We start from the raw sequence: 17,370 nt of genomic DNA on the forward strand, positions 1-17,370 counted from the left end.
ATATTAGGATATTACGACAACATTACTCTTAGGATATCGCAAACTAATTTTTTTTCATGAATATGACTTAACCTGATGGAGGACGCGCTCAGTCATTCAAGCAGTCTCTCTCTCTCTCTCTCGCGTGCGCTGTTTACGCATGTTTTGTGCCATTGATCGTCATCGTCATCCTTAATAAATAAAACATTTATTCATGCTTGGGTGTTGGCTGTGAATCCAGTGGAGAGAAATCCCCCAACACTAACTGCAAACTGGCATTCAGATCTGCCTCCATTTTGTTAGTAACGCCCCAACTTCCAACGATCCAATCAATTCCCGAAGGACGAACTCAAGTCCCGCCCTCTCATTTCAGATGCCGTTTCACTCGGACATACGTCACAGTAGAGAAGAAAAGACAACCGCAACTTCCGTTTCATGCTGACTTTAAAGCGTATAATCAAAGAATTCCATATTCCAGTGCCTTTAGTTCACAGTAATGGTCCATTACATTAGCAGATTATATGATCATGATCTACAACCCCTGGCAAAAATTATGGAATCACACTTAGATATTGTTTACCCAAAATTTTTACTTCATAACAAATAAACGAATCACAGATATCACACAAAACCATTTTTGCTTAATAATTCAACATTCTGGTTATTTGAAACATACCTAAAAAAAAAAAAGATATTAAACTCTTTTAATTAATGAAAATTTGTTTTCCATATAAAGTAGAGAAAAAAAATGGAATCATTCAATGTTGAGGGAAAAAATCATGGAATCATCTACCAAAACACACAGTTAGTACTTTTTTGCTCCTCCGCTTGCTTTTATGACGGCCTGAATTCTTTGGGGCATGGACTTCTCTAATGAAAAACAATATTCTTCCTCAAGCTGGTTCCAATAACGGTTGACAGATCAGCTTTGCAAGATGGAGTCTTTTCATGGAGCAGTTTTTTCAATTTCAATCGGATTGAGATCCGGATTGTTTGCTGGCCATGTCATTGAGTTAATATCCCTTTCCTGAAGAAAAGCTTCAACACTCTTTGCTCTGTGGCAAGATGCATTATCATCCTGAAAAATTACATCATTATCACCAAACGTCTTTTCTATTGATGGAATGAGAAAAGTGTCCAAAATTTCAATGTACATTTGTGCATTGACTGTTGAGGTAAGGATTGCCATTTCCCCTGGTCCTTTACCTGACATGCTGCAACCCCATACCATAAATGAGTTGGGAAATTTGGTTGTTTTCTTCAGGCAGAACGAAAGAACGGCACCAGACAAAAGTTCCAGCATCATCTCCTTGTCCAATGCAGATTCGTGATTCATCACTGAATATCACTTTCATCCAATCATCCACACTCCATGACTGCTTCTCTTCTGTTTAGGTGTTAATGCTGGTTTTTCGTTTGGCTTTTCTCTATTTAAATCCCATTTCATTCAGCCGGTTTCTTACAGTTTGACTCCTGTTTTCGCCCATTTGTTTTTCCATTTGTTTCATTGTGCATTTTCTATTTTCAAGGCAAATTGCTTTGAGTTTTCTATCCCTTCTTTGGTCTTCCTGTATGTTTTCCTTTTGTAACCCTTCCATATTTTGTTTATACTTGCACCAAATTTTAGAAACAGCTGACTGGGAACATCCAACTTCTTTTGCCGCACTCTGTTATGGATTTCCTTCTTGAAGGAGTTTTAGAATCCTTTCCATTGTTTCAACAGACAGCTCTCTTGTTGGGGCCATGTTTCCTTTCAATTTGCCAAGTCCAACAGCTCGTTAAGGTCTGGAAGCACTCTCTTTTAACTGCTGACTAATTAGCATTTTAGATATGTGCCGGTATTTATTTCAGAGATGCAAATTACAAGCTGATTCCATATTTTTTTTCCTCAACATTGAATAATTCCATAATATTGTCCTCTACTTGATATGTAAAGCAATTTTCCATTAATTAAAATGTTTTAATTAAATTTGTTTGAGGTATTTGAATTATCAAGTAAAAATAGTTTTGTGTCATATCTGTGATTTGTTTATTTGTTATAAAGTCTAAACTTTGGGTGAACATCTTGTGGTGTGTGGTGATTCCATAATTTTTGCCAGGGGTTGTAAAAATCTACAAATTAAATAAAAATTCTGATCTTAACCAAACTATAACCAAATAAACTTTTTTGGAAAAAAAAAAACGTACTAGATTTTTTTCCCCCTAAAATGTTTGTTGTATAAGTAATGATTCTTTGCCACAAAAAAAAAGACAAATAAAAATGAGAGGAAAAAATTGCACATAAATATAAAATTAAATGAAAATATAACAAAAAATACATGTATTTAACTATTGCTATGACTTTTACATTACATGAATTTAATATTTATTTAATATTTTAATTATTTAAAATATTACAGAGAGCAAGATGAATCATCTGGATGGGGTCAAAACTGAAAAATCCTGGCAACTGAAATGTTTTCAATGACCAAAGATACAATATTAGATTTAAAGTGCCCCTATTATGGATTTTTGAAAATGACCTTTCATGCAGTGTGTAACACAGCTCTAAGTGAATGAAAACATCCTGCAAAGATTTAAATCGGAAAGTGCACCGTGTATAAAGTTATTGTCTCTCAAAAGAAAGTCGACTCTGAATCATTGAAACGAGTCGTTTTTAAAACGAATTCCAAGCCGTTTCATGTTGACCGCAACATGAAACATTAGCATATTGCCCGCCCACTTGTTGGTCTTTTCGCTTTGGTCTGAATGAAAATGCAAATTCATTCTTTGCCACTAGGTGCTGCTTTTGGGTAAAACAGCTGTTTCCCCGGTAACGCTGTACACAAAGCAGCACTGTGCTCACAAACGCTGCTTGATCAGGCATGATTAAATGAAAATGAGACCAATCGGACCAATCACTGCAGATTAGCATCATGCAAAGGAGGGGTTTGGAAAAATGAATCGTTGAGCGAATCATTTGGGAGTTGTTGAGCAAGTAAGGTAAAAATAAATTCATATTATAAGACAATGAAAGTGTTTTTGACCTTGCATGCATGTCAACCTGTTGTTGGGGACTCCCAAAACCAAAATATGAACCTTTCATTACCCATAATAGGGGCACTTGCATATGCAATTTTCATTTTTGAGTGAACAATCGCTTTAATTAGCACAACACAAAAATATATATAAATATTTTAATACCTTGTCCCTTTTCATATCAGAAAATTATACTGAAAATACAATTAAAATAAATATTTTATATATAAATATATATATATATATAAATATATATATATATATATATATATATTAAATATATAATATATATACGGGAGGAGCCTAATCATCCAGTCCTGTCAATCACCGCATATAAGCAGCAGTCATTGGTCTGTTCCAGCGACAATTCTTCCGGCAACCCTCCACCACCCCTTCACCTCCTATAAATTCTTCTCTTTTTCCTCCACGACTTACCATCATAGGGGGGTAAGGTCAAATTACTCAGAGCTCGAGCCTCCTTCGCGGACAGCAAGCCAAGTTCGTTTAACATTATCTGGCAGGGCTGAATGGGCAGGCGAACTTGTGAATATATATACACGTATGTAACATGCAGGCTATTTTATCTAAAGTAACTTTGCGATCCATTTTAACAGTTGATGCGTTCAGTGGGAATCAAACAGGTGTTGCCATGCATAAGATACAGGAATGAGCTGATTCTGTTTCTATTTTCAGACAAATGACTAAACTGACAATCGAAGCATGAATCCACAAACAGCACACAGTTCTCAAGAGAAATGGGCTGAGGTGAAGAAACCCACCATAATGACAGCTGATGCATCAACACCCTCCATTTCTCCAATGCATTTATAATTCTTTATCATGATCATCAACACACAACAGCAGCATCATTTCATATTAAACTGCTGCTGGGGTTCACAATTAATTCAAACACACAGTCTCTGCACAAACACAAACACCCTCAAAGTGGAAGTAGAGGAGGAGTCACACAGACGGGCGGCAGTGAGTTTACTATTCCTGTCAGCCGCCCAAACACATGACCTTTCACTCACACACCATAAGTGGAAAACAATTATGTAAAGGCACCATATGAGGCGTGTGTGTGTGTGGTCAGGGAGATTTTAGCCTGTGCTGATGCAGTTCATTCTGGAACCTCCATTCATACCTGCATTCAGTTCAGACCCAAACCCAGAGCAGAGCCGCTCATTGACTTCAGACATCACGGCCGCTCCGAACAGAACAGAATGCTGCTGCTATACTCACACTGCCTAATGCTGTCAGATATTAATATTACAGCCAGTTATTAATAACACTGCCAGATATTATTGGTTCACTGCTGTGAGCAGCTATGAAACAACAGCTACAGTCCAAAGCTCAACAAAAATGTTTTTTACTTGACATGCCAACATTTTTAATAGAGCCAACACACACACACACACAAAATGATATTATAGCAACACATTCCCTTATTTGTATAAAAAAATATGCTGAAAATATTTCAAACAAATGTAATATAATATAATTAATCAAATCAAATAAATATAATATATAACATAATATAAATTATATTCTACATATACTTTTAATATATTCTAAATATATCATACAATTATGTTTGTAATATTTAAAATGTCATTTAATATAATACAATTAAAATACATATTACTGCTTATACACACACATAATAAAAAATTATATACAATTATAATATATACATATATTTTGTAATCGATACATACATGTTTGAATGATATAAATGTGCATATTAACAATTAAAAATTATGTAAACAATTAGAAATGATGTGTGACCCTGGAGCACAAAACCAGTCTTGAGTCGCTGGGGTGTATTTGTAGCAATAGCCAAAAAAAACATTGTATTGGTCAAAATTATAGATTTTTCTTTTATGCCAAAAATCATTAGGATATTAAATAAAGATCATGTTCCATGAAGATATTTTGTAAATTTCCTACCGTAACTATATCAAAACTTAATTTTTGATTAGTAAAATGCATTGCTAAGAACTTCATTTGGATAACTTTAAAGGCGATTTTCTCAATATTTAGATTTTTTTGCACCCTCAGATTCCAGATTTTCAAATAGTTGTATCTCGGCCAAATATTGTCCAATCCTAACAAACCACACATCAATGGAAAGCGTGTGTGTGTATGTGTGTGTGTATAAAAAATGTAAAAATTAGTAATAGTTTAAGTAATAATAGTATAATATTATACACACATATACAAAAACATGTGTTTTATAATATTAAAAAATTATATAAAATTAGAATACATTATATTGTTTACAATTGCAATAATAACAGGATAGTGTAAAGGCCATGTTGCAAAACATTACTGATTTGTTTATGATCAAACCATCTTAACTGATGCTGGCAAGACTTTCACAAGAAGTTTTGCAATTTCAACAAAACCTCATCTAGCAGCTAGATAACGTTACACTGGTGACAAATTTCAGACAAACTTCAGATGACTATAGTAATGTTGAAGTATCACAGCACACTAAATGGTTTAAGCAATAAAACACATTTACATAATCAATAAAACATTGGATTGCAAGAACTCAAGCACCCTCCCGACATTGTCAACCAGCCTGAAACAGGTTTCCACCTGTCAGAATAACTGTGTGGCATCATGATAAAAATGATTCATTCATCAGCTAGTCTGAAAGTCTCTACAGTAGCAGCGCTGTATGACTGTGTGTTATGGAAACATTTACCACAGTAACATTTGCTATGACGACCACAACTGACAGCTCCATCTGCCTGTTTACACAGCATGTGTGCTTAAATACTGCATGTATATATAGCATCTAATAACTGTCTTAATTAATCATCTGAAGATATTTCTTTTGAGTTGACACCCGCAGACAGCGGCCCTCATCTGCCTTTCAGAAGCTCCTCTGTTCTCCGTCAGCGTCTTACTCTCATGCGGCTCAATGTCCTTGTGCACAAAATTAAGATCAAACTCAGACGTCACATCCATTGAGAGAGACGTGACGGAGCACAGGAGAGATTGTGTGTGTTTGTGTTTCACAGGACTGGCATCAGCTCTATTTGCATTTCGTACAGAGACAAATAAAGCCGAAAGCCCTGGAAGATAAACACACTGAAATGCAGGGTAACAAATGAAAGCTGTCAAAAACACATCCGGCTCTATTTCACCACAAACTCAAAAGATAAGAATAAGACGTCGATTTTTTTTGGTTACTACTGGTGCCATCCGTGATTATTTATATGAAATAAACATAATTTTTGCAGCAATTTCACACCAAAAAATATCAAAACAACAAAAATAAGATCACATATACACACAGACACAAATATAAATATATATAAAAATTTAGATTAATCGCATCCAGAATAAATGTTTTTGTTTACATAATATATGTGTGTACTGTGTATATTTATTATGTATAAATACACATACATACAGTATATATTTTGAAAATATTTACATGTATATATTTATATTCATATAATTTATATTATATATAAATATATTTAATATACAAACATAACATATTTTTCTGAAATATATACAAGCATGTGTGTATTTTTATATATATATATATATATATATATATATATATATTAAATATAAACAGTACACACATATATAATGTAAGTTTTTGTTTACACATATACATATATATATATATACACACACACATACATATATATATATATATACGTATATATTAATAACATACATATTATTTTCAATATTTAGCCATTAAGATTTTTATATTGTTTTATACTCATGACTTTACATCCTTCCCTCTGAGCTGTTTGGTTTAGTTTAAGTGTTTTTAAGAATGATTTGAAATAAGAAGAAAATAAATTATAAATGGATAATAATTTCTCCATTTATGAAGAAAATAAATGGATAATATGCTTCCAGAACCAAGCACACTATAAAAAGCACACAATGGAAGCCAACATCATCATCATGAAAAAATTAACTTAAGCATAAATAAAGGCCAACCATTTTTTTTTCTGATGAGGTCATAAACAGGTGCATCTGGATTAAACCTCCACTGATTCAACCTAGTAACATTTCAGCAATGTGTTAAAGGCATAGTTCACCCAAAAAATGAAACATTTATCATAATTTACTCACCCTTATGTTGTTCCAAACCAGTATGAATTTCTCTCTTCTGTTGAATGCAAAACATAATATTTAATTAAAGAACGTAGATAAGCAAACAGTTGTCAGTAGCCACTGACTTACATAGCTTGGGAAAAAAACTATGGAACTCAATGGCAACCAGAAAGAAAAAAATTTGGAACAACTGAGGGTCAGTTTAAAAGACACTGTTTTCAAGTATAAACTGAAAACTTTTTATGCAACAATTTACATGACAATGGGGTTTTAGGGGCCTGAAAATGCAAACTTTTGAAAAGGGGTTTCAAATGGTATGGTTTGGAAAACAATAAGATTATCATCTCCATGTAAACTATAAAAATGCAAATGGTTGAATACCCTAAAATCACGCACATTACGTGTTCATGCGCGAGCTTCTTTATAAAGTGACATTGCCAACTACTGGCCTGGCTTGCATAATACAGTGTTTTCATCTTTTGCATGGATCAGTGTGAGCTAGGGATTGTTTTGACAACACTGTCATCTCAAAAAGATTCTAATAAAAACCTTTCAGTTCCGTAGTAGCAAATCATTGTCCAGTAAACATACCCTAAATGAGGACAGGATTTTCATTTTTGGCAGAACTGCCCCTTTAAAAGTTTTAGATGTTCTGCAGACTGAACAATGATGTCACAATCAATATATGAACACACACCTTTTAGGGTCTGCCAGTTCGTATGATTATTTTATGACGTCCTAATTCTGGAAAAGGCCATCAGTCTGTCTGAATGCCACTGTAAGAGAGTGTGAGTGTGTGTGTGTGTGTGTGTGTGTGTGTGTGTGTGTGTGTGTGTGTGTGTGCAGGTAGGCAGAAAATCCAACAAGGGGGACAAGCATTCCAAAGATTCCTGTTCTCAAACCTCGGTCAACCTCTCTGTGTGTCTGTGTGTCTGTGTGTGTGTGTGTGTGTGTGTGTGTGTGCGTGCGTGTGTGTGTCTGTAAGGGAGCTTCTACCCAGGTCACTTGAATAAAAGGATTTCAAACACTTTGTTTTAAGAAGCCAAAGCACAGCGAGCTGCAGGGGCCCCATTCACTCGGGCACACACACTCATACACACATACAAAAGTACTGACTGGCATGAAGACACTCTCGTGGTTATTTTTGCCTTGGTGATGACTTCAGCTCTTTCTGGTCTGGTACGAACATGCTCAAATATGATCTTGCAAAATCACAGATAATCACATCAGTTTTGACTTCTTTTTCTGGTCTTACTGTGTCCTATTCCAGAGAAAAACACTTGTCTGTTCTCATAATCTTCCTTTATAATTTGATAAGTTGCTCTGTCTTGGATCATGTCTCACTAGAGCACAAGTTACAGCCCCTTAAAAAAGTACCATGGTATTTCGGACACCAGCATTATGGTAGCAGCACTGTTTCCTCCCAAGTACCACATAACATAATAGTAACAATTTAGTACTATGGTACACACCACCATAGTACGCTACTTTTCTATAAGTGCTTTTCTATAAGTATAGGCTATAAAATGTCACTGTTTATTAATGAAGTGGCTTAATTACTAATCTAGAACTCAAAGTTCAATGTCAGATCAGCCAAACAGAAAACAACACAAATTATTAATTGACCTCATTCTTACAAAAACTACCATGGCCATACCATGGGATTAAATGAGCATATACAGTACATCAGTACCATAGAACCACCATGTTTTTGGACATGGCATAATGGTATTTTTGGAAATACACTGAAATAGCACCATGTAAATAAATACCATGGTACATGAATTTCAGTACCATAAAGTACTGTGGTGATTCGATCACTGTATGGTGGTACTACAATAGCACTTTCTTGTAAACGATGTAACTATTCCAAAGTAGGCTACTACTTTAAAGAGATGGTCCATGTTCAAAAACATGGTATTTTTGTCAATGCATTTTACTATCGTGTTTGAGTTTCTCTTTCTGACTTCCTGCGGAAACACACACGAAGAGCTGACATCTCTTATGAACCTCTGATGTTCAGTAAGACGTTTCGGGATGTTTCGTGTTGGTTGTTTTCGGGGAACGGAAACTGTTTCAACTGCAGAACAGACGCGTTTGCTCAATCCACATAGAAGTAACCCCGAAATCTATATGTGTAGGCTATGCTATATAGAAATTAACAAGGATTAAGACTTAATTTCTGTAAATTAGAGGAATGAAGAGATGAAAGCGAGCAGCCATGTTGTCAAACATTAACTCCATCTTCACCTCATTCAGATGTGAGTACGTTCTTACAGTTTATAGTGTTAGGTTATCATTTAAAGCGTCGTGTTGTCGTGTGTAATTCGGGGTTTTGGTTTGTAGTTGTGTGTTTGATGGAGGTTTAGTGAAGTAAAGAGCAGAAGTTCGGTTTTGACTCACCGGAGCGAGTTTCCGCCGCTCGGATCCCGTTAAAACCCTCCAGCATCAGACTCTCATCTCAGCCTCTGAGTTCTCATTATATTCTCAGTGCAGTTGAATCACGATTCATTCACGAGATCTCCGGTGTAACGACAGACCGACTCGGTGTAATCTCGCCATACTGGAGAAACTCTCTCTCTCTTTCTCTCTCTCTCTTTCTCTCGCTCTCTCTCTCTCTCTCTCCTGTATACTTTATCGATGTGAGCACGACACACATTATTGCACTCAGTATTTACTAGTGCTGTCAAACGATTAATCGCGTATTATATTCTCAGTGCAGTTGAATCACGATTCATTCACGAGATCTCCGGTGTAACGACAGACCGACTCGGTGTAATCTCGCCATACTGGAGAAACTCTCTCTCTCTCTCTTTCTCTCGCTCTCTCTCTCTCTCTCCTGTATACTTTATCGATGTGAGCACGACACACATTATTGCACTCAGTATTTACTAGTGCTGTCAAACGATTAATCGCGATTAATCGCATCCAAAATAAAAGTGTTTGTTTACAAAATATATGTCTGTCTATAATTGTAAACAATGTTTTCTGATAACATTTTATTTCATTTTAATTTTATTTTTTACTATTAAATTTATATTTAAAATATTATAATACTTATTTATACGTATTTTATATTTGCAAATATATTTCATGTTTATACAAATATATTTGGAGCTATTGAAAATGTTGGCAGGCCAAGTAAAAATATTTTTAATTTTGTTGAGCCCTTTTTTTGTAGCCCCTCCTTCATAATTGCTCACAATGGTAAACCAATAATATATTATTATTAATATCTGACAGTATTAGTCTCTGTAGTGGTAGCATTGCTCTGGTTTAGACTTTGAGAGGCTAATAATGTAAGCAGATGCACTGTAGTTCATGTTCCATTACAAACCTGCTCCCTCATTTGCATTCTTCTGTCAAACACAAATGCATGTTATTTGGAATATCCATGATTTATCGATCATATTTTCACTATTTGTCAACTATTCTGAAGCCATACAGTAGTTTTAAAAATACAATTTTTAACTGCAAATAAGTATGAATGACATATTAGAACCACAGCCGATGGGGAAATTATTGGTGAATTAATATAATGCCATCATATGCCTCAAATATAGCTCAAGGATGTTGCTGCCTAAGGACATGTTGCCTAGCATCTCCCTTTGTGTTTCACAGGAGAAAGAACATAATGCAGGGTTGGAGCATCATGAGGGTATTTTTGGGTGAACTCTTCCTCTCCGTGTGTAAAGCATGATGTCAGAGCTCACCCACCCGTGAGATATGTTTAGATTCAAGGACCAGACTAATGACTGGGATGACAGAGATCTGCATGTTTACCAAACTTATATCTGAACTCAATGAGCCGAAACACTCATTATTATTAGTGCATGGGTAAACATCAGTACTGAGAGTGATTCAGAAGAAAATCTGTTTCAGTGTGTGTTGTTCAGACCAGCTGAGACACAAGACACAATGAAACAGCCTCAGTATTACACAAATCAAACATCTAACGATCTAGACGACATCAACCACGAGTTAATTATTTAATTTATATTTTTCTTTTAAATAAAGTACATATTTTATATGTAAATATATATTATAAATACTATAAATATAAATTAATATGTATAATAAAATAATAATAATATTTATAATACTATCTGTCAATCTATCTATTTTATGTATTAAATTTTTTTAAATATATATATTCTTTTAATTATCATTTTTTAATTGTCTTGATTCACCTGGTCGAGAGCTTGCTTATTTATTTATTTATTTGGGTAATATAAATAAGTAAATAATATTTTTACATTTATCATTTATTTAAAAAATAATATTTAATAATATATCAAAAATTATATAGACATTTTAACCTAAATTCAGTCATTAGTAAAATATCTAGAATAATACAGCTACATTTTGAATGGGAAAAATGAAATAGGAAAAACTCAGAAGCTACACACAGCTAGCCACACCCTTTCCGATTAGCCACACCCACCAGCATTGGCCACACCCCTAATGTACATCAATGACTGAAACCTTACCGGTGAAAATAACTGTGGCTCTTTTGCTCCTCCTCCTCTGAGGTTTCACCATTCATCCGTGAGGAACATTCTTCTGTGATACATGATATCACTTTTGAACACAGGTCATGAATCACAGTCCTCCTGCCTTTATTCTCTCCACGGCCCAAAACACACAATCTCTCTTCTTTGTGTTTTCCTGCTGTTGTGTCTCGCTGTCTCTTCCCGTCTCTCTCTCTGGAAAATCATTGTCATTGTACACAGAAAATACATCAACACTTCATCAACACAGGACAAAATAAGAGTTCTGCATAAATAAAAGATGATTTATTTACAGAAACGAGAACCTTTCTCCAGTGAGTTGTGCGTTATTCAAAAGATATTTTCATGTTTGTAGACTGTAGGTTGTGTAACGTCCCCAGATGAGTTTCAGCTGATGAGCAGCGAGTTTATTTCTGTGCGTCCGTGACATCTTAGAAGGCCAGGAACTCTGGGAGTGTTAAACCTGTTCAGAATGTGATCATGTGGACGGAGATAAACACAGTTTCCCAGATGAGTTGAACATTAACCGTCCCGCTGCCCGTAAACTGGTGATCTCCAAGGGTTCGGTGCAATAAAAACTCTTGTCTTTTAAGGAATTCTGCAGATGCTCTTGTGCAAAAAAGGGCTTTAGCTTCAGAAATGAAGCTGTGGATGCAAACTAGTGCTGTCAAACGATTAATCGCATCCAAAATAAAAGTTTTTGTTTGCATAATATATGTATGTGTACTGTGTATGTTTATATAAATACACACACATGCATGTATATATTTCAGAAAAATATGTTATTTTTCTGTATTAAATATATTTATGATATAAATTATATGAATATATAGACAAGTCAATATTTTCTAAATATATACTGTATGTGTGTGTATTTATATATACATAATAAATATACACAGAACACACACATATATTATGCAAACAAAAACTTTTATTTTGGATGTGATTAATCGTTTGACAGCACTAATGCAAACATATATCTAAATGGAGAAGAAGTGTTTCTATACAAACACAAGAAGGGTTTTTCCTGATTATGGTTTAGCCTACATGATGATAATTATCAGGCAAAAGCTGTGAATTGGTTTATGTACTGATTGTGACCCTACATTTTATGTTTAGTGGGCTTTCATTTGATTTCTCAAGACAGACCGGATCGCCGCCATACAGCACTTAACTTGAAGATGCCTATTATGCACAGTTAAAGACTTGAATTTATAATTGTTAGGCAGAAAACTGTGCTAGATTACTAGTCTAAGTAGTTTCCTCATGTTTATACAAAGAGTTTGATCTGGTACTTAATGCACTTACTTGCCAAATTTTGAATTAAAATGTATTAAATATTTGTTAATAATAATAATAATAATAATAATTGTTGTTGTTGTTAAATACATTTATAATTATTTTAAAAATTCTAAATATAGTCAAGTCAAGTCACCTTTATTTATATAGCGCTTTTAACTATACAGATTGTGTCAAAGCAACTGAACAGCATTAATTAGGAAAATAGTGTGTCAATAATGCAAAATGACAATAGTAAACACTCATTTTTCAGTTAAAGACAGTTCATCATTCAATTCAGTTATGTCATCATCCAGCTCAGTTCAGTTTAAATAGTATCTTTGCAATTATTTGCAATCAAGTCAACGATATCGCTGGAAATGAAGTGTCCCCAACTAAGCAAGCCAGAGGCGACAGCGGCAAATATACCACCTCAAACCAGCCAATGGACCCTTTTCACAAGACTGTGTTTACACGTTTAACGGTCATTAGCATCGTAAATCCTCCTAAACCCTTATATTTATAAAAATATAAATAAAAATTGAATTTAAAATGTACTCATTATTTTTTTAAATAATTCTAGATGACTAGTTTCCTCATGTTCAGAGAAAGGAGTGTGAACTGGTATAATGCACTGCAATTTTAAATGCAACATTTTGAATGAAAAATCTCATAATTATTTTTAAATAATAATAATTGTTATTATTGTTATTTAAATTATAAATATAGTAATAAAACAATTATTTTGTTTTTATTTATTATTTTAAAATATAAAATCATGTAATAAATAAACACTATGTAAGGGCCTTTGTGTTGTCGATAAACTTGTAGTTTAAGGAATATGTTCTTTATTGTATTGTATTTCTGTCAAAACTGAACAAACTATTCTTGTGTGTGACATTTGACGTTTGCTGGTATGGACCCTTTTCACATTTCCGGGTTTCTCAGCAGCGGAAGTCGTCATAGTTGGGTTAACTTGAAGAGCAGTGAATGGGAGAGTACCACAAATATATTTTTTGCATTCCCGTTTGCTCAAATAGCAAAAGAAAAACTCCACGTTAGTGTTTTCATGACTTTCAATAAAAGGAAAAAAATTGAGAGAGACTGATAACAGCTGTCAGAAGAGAGAACGATGTCAAATTTACCGTCCCTCCTATAGACACTGCAATAGAAACACCCTGGCATTCGTTTTAACTAGTTTTTTATATGTATATATATATATGTGTGTGTGTGTATATATGTGTGTGTGTGTATATATGTGTGTATATATATATATATATATATATATATATTTGATGCAAAGGTGATATAATAAAAAGAATAGTGTTCTAAATGTACATACATTAAAAAAAAAATACAAATATGAAAAACTTTCGAGGATTTACGATGCTGATGACCGTCTTTTCTAGTCACAGTCTTGTGAAAAGGGTCCATTGGCTGGTTTGAGGTGGGTTTCTGGCACATTTGGTCTGGTCAGGTTGGAAGAACACTTGATGACCAGCTAAACCTGCTGAGCACCAGCTGGTAGACCAACAAACCATAGGCTTGTTTAAGATTTAATTTTCCAGAAGGGAGATAAACAAACGGCGAAATTAATAAATAACAGCTTAATTTCGATATTGTGAAGTGTTCAGTGAAGGTCATGTCATTTTGAATGCTGTTGTGCTGCCATCTAGCGGTCGGAAGCGGAGTAACTTTCCCCAACACTGTCAGTCAGGCTAGTTCTTGTGCTGATGCATCGCGGGTTTATTATACGGGTTTATTTATAGATATATTTCTCTTATATAGATATAAATCTGTGTCTCAAACCAAAAACAGGCGAGAATCTCTTCATGAACATCAGTCAGCGTGTTCTATCCAGCAGAGGGCGCTGAGGCCACGGTGGTTTTCAGAAAACATAAATTAGAGCCAAATTAATCTACCTTCAAAAACACAGCACCCTGTCAGCCCGTTGCTATATTGATAATATTAAGCGACATCTCATATTAAAACGTCAATCTTAACAAGATTAACTCTAAATGTCTTTATTTTAGAATAGCCTACAAAATAATATTTGTGTGTGAGAGAGGAGAGAGAACTGGTGCATGAATGTCCAATGACCAAAAAAAGAGGTTGTCATGGAAACAGAGATGGATTTCTGGCCCATTCCCATAGTGAGGACTTCATTCCCTGATCCTCAAGGATTTCCAGTATATCTCCCAGTCTCCATCTGCCTATTTAACTACGGAGTTCAATAGAACTCTGTGAGTTTTATTTGTATCCCAGACAGCCCTGCTGAAAAAACACTAGACACCATCACAAAATTTGTAATGGATTTACTGGTTATAATGGGACTTGTATTGGTTTTATTGGAAACTGTAATGGACCATGTAGGTCTCTACTGGTAATTGGTCACCTTCTATATAAATAAATAAATAAATCCTAATGGAATATGTCCCAAAACATACAGAAAACCATTTTAATGGATTTAATTGTTAAAAGTAGATGGTTTGTAATGTTTGTTAGGCCTATGGTATTTGTAGTGCAAACCATTAGAATTTTCTGTGATGGTTCTATTGTTTTTTCCCCGCAGGGATTCCTGATTGTTTGATCTGGAAAGCATCTGTGTACAAACATCTGACAGACGTCTGTAAGATGTCAGTTTTACATAGGCTACATTCTAAATCATAAACATCTTAAAGACATCTAATAAACGTCTATTTGACATCTGATAGGAAACGTCCTATAGACGTAGGCTAGCTATTGCAGATGAGCAAACGCTCTAAAAAATACATCTTCCAGATGTTAAAGGAACACTCCGCTAATTTTCCAGCTCCCCTAGAGTTAAACAGTTGAGTTTTACCGTTTTCAAATCCATTCAGACGATCTCCGGGTCTGGCGGGAGCACTTTTAGCTGTAGCTTAGCATAGGTCATTGAATCTGATTAGACCGTTAGCATCTCGCTCAAAAATGACCAAAGAGTTTCGATATTTTTCCTATTTATTACTTGACTCTTCTGAAGTTACATCGTGTACTAAGACCGACGGAAAATGAAAAGTTGGGATTTTCTAGGTGGAAATGGCTAGGAACTATACTCTCATTCCGGCGTAATAATCAAGCAACTTTGCTGCTGTACCATGGGTGCTGCAGGCGCAATGATATTACGCAGCGCCTGAAAATAGGCTTATTGGAAGTTACCTGCTGGGGACTATTTTCAGGTGCTGCGTAATATCATTGCGCCTGCTGCACCCATGGTACGGAGTTGGAAAATGAGCCCATTTTCAAAAATAGTGGAGTGTTCCTTTAACGTTGGGATTTTCTAGGTCGATATGGCTAGGAACTATACTCTCATTCCGGCGTAATAATCAAGCAACTTTGCTGCTGTACCATGGGTGCTGCAGGCGCAATGATATTACGCAGCGCCTGAAAATAGGCTTATTGGAAGTTACCTGCTGGGGACTATTTTCAGGTGCTGCGTAATATCATTGCGCCTGCTGCACCCATGGTACGGAGTTGGAAAATGAGCCCATTTTCAAAAATAGTGGAGTGTTCCTTTAACGCAGATGTCAAATAGACGTTTCCGTGATGTATGTGTGCTATCAGGGATTACTTTATTGTATTATGGTACACAGTATCACTCACCTGAGCAGGGCTTAAAATGTGAAATCGAGCGTTTTCGGTGTATGTTCAGTCCAGGTGAGTGAACTCCTTTCTAAAGAGGCCCCGTCAATCATGAAATCAACCCGCACAAGTGTTTAGTGAGCGGTTCTTTAGTCGCTGAAGTGACACTGATGAAAGGGAAATGACCCTCATGTAGGTTAAACAGAACACGACACCGGCACACCGACTGCACACGACCTCCAGCCTCCCCCGGTTAACCGTAACAGAAGGCGCCGTGTGGGCCCGTGCGTTAATTATTCAGAGAAGATGGAGATAAACTGCATTAGCAGCTCTACTGTAAACCTCCATCAGACTGAGGGAGAGGGAGATTGTCTTACCTGTGCCCTCAATGACTCCATCTGACAAATACAACTGAGCCAAAATCACTTCATACCGTTCAAACGTCTGCCGTAGATATAAGATATATTTTGGCTAATACATTATATTCAGAAAAAGCAACAATAAAGACATTTATAATATTTATATTTTGAACTTTCTATTCATTATCCTGAAAAACGTAGCCTATATCACGGTTTGCTCAAAAATATGAAGCAGCACAACCATTTTCAACACTGATAATAATCAGAAATGGTTCTTGAGCAGCAAATCAGTATATTAGAATGATTTCTGAAGGATCATGTGACACTGAAGACTGGAGTAATGATGCTGAAAATTCAGCTTTACATCACAGTGATAAATTACACCATCTGACAAATACAACTGAGCCAAAATCACTTCATACCGTTCAAACGTCTGCCGTCGGTAAGATATATTTTGGCTAATACATTATATTCAGAAAAAGCAACAATAAAGACATTTATAATATTTATATTTTGAACTTTCT

At 35.1% G+C, this 17,370-nt stretch overlaps 1 protein-coding gene across 6 annotated transcripts in view; it reads right to left on the reverse strand.

Annotated features, from left to right (window-relative positions):
- dtnba (dystrobrevin, beta a) overlaps nucleotides 1-9,685 on the reverse strand; it is a 37,206-nt gene extending 27,521 nt beyond the window's left edge. For 4 of the 6 annotated variants that reach the window (XM_016282912.1, XM_016282913.1, XM_016282914.1 and 1 more), the window contains exon 1: nucleotides 9,499-9,685. The gene's annotated coding sequence lies outside the window, so the exon portion shown is untranslated. Of the gene's footprint in view, nucleotides 1-7,113; nucleotides 7,151-9,498 lie in introns of all 6 variants that reach the window. The other 2 variants (XM_016282911.1, XM_016282916.1) reach the window with 2 other exon arrangements.
- Between the last annotated feature and the right edge of the window lie 7,685 nt (nucleotides 9,686-17,370).

Source organism: Sinocyclocheilus grahami, unplaced genomic scaffold, assembly GCF_001515645.1.
Source record: "Sinocyclocheilus grahami isolate Dianchi unplaced genomic scaffold, SAMN03320097.WGS_v1.1 scaffold168.1, whole genome shotgun sequence".
Taxonomy (NCBI): Eukaryota; Metazoa; Chordata; class Actinopteri; order Cypriniformes; family Cyprinidae; genus Sinocyclocheilus; species Sinocyclocheilus grahami.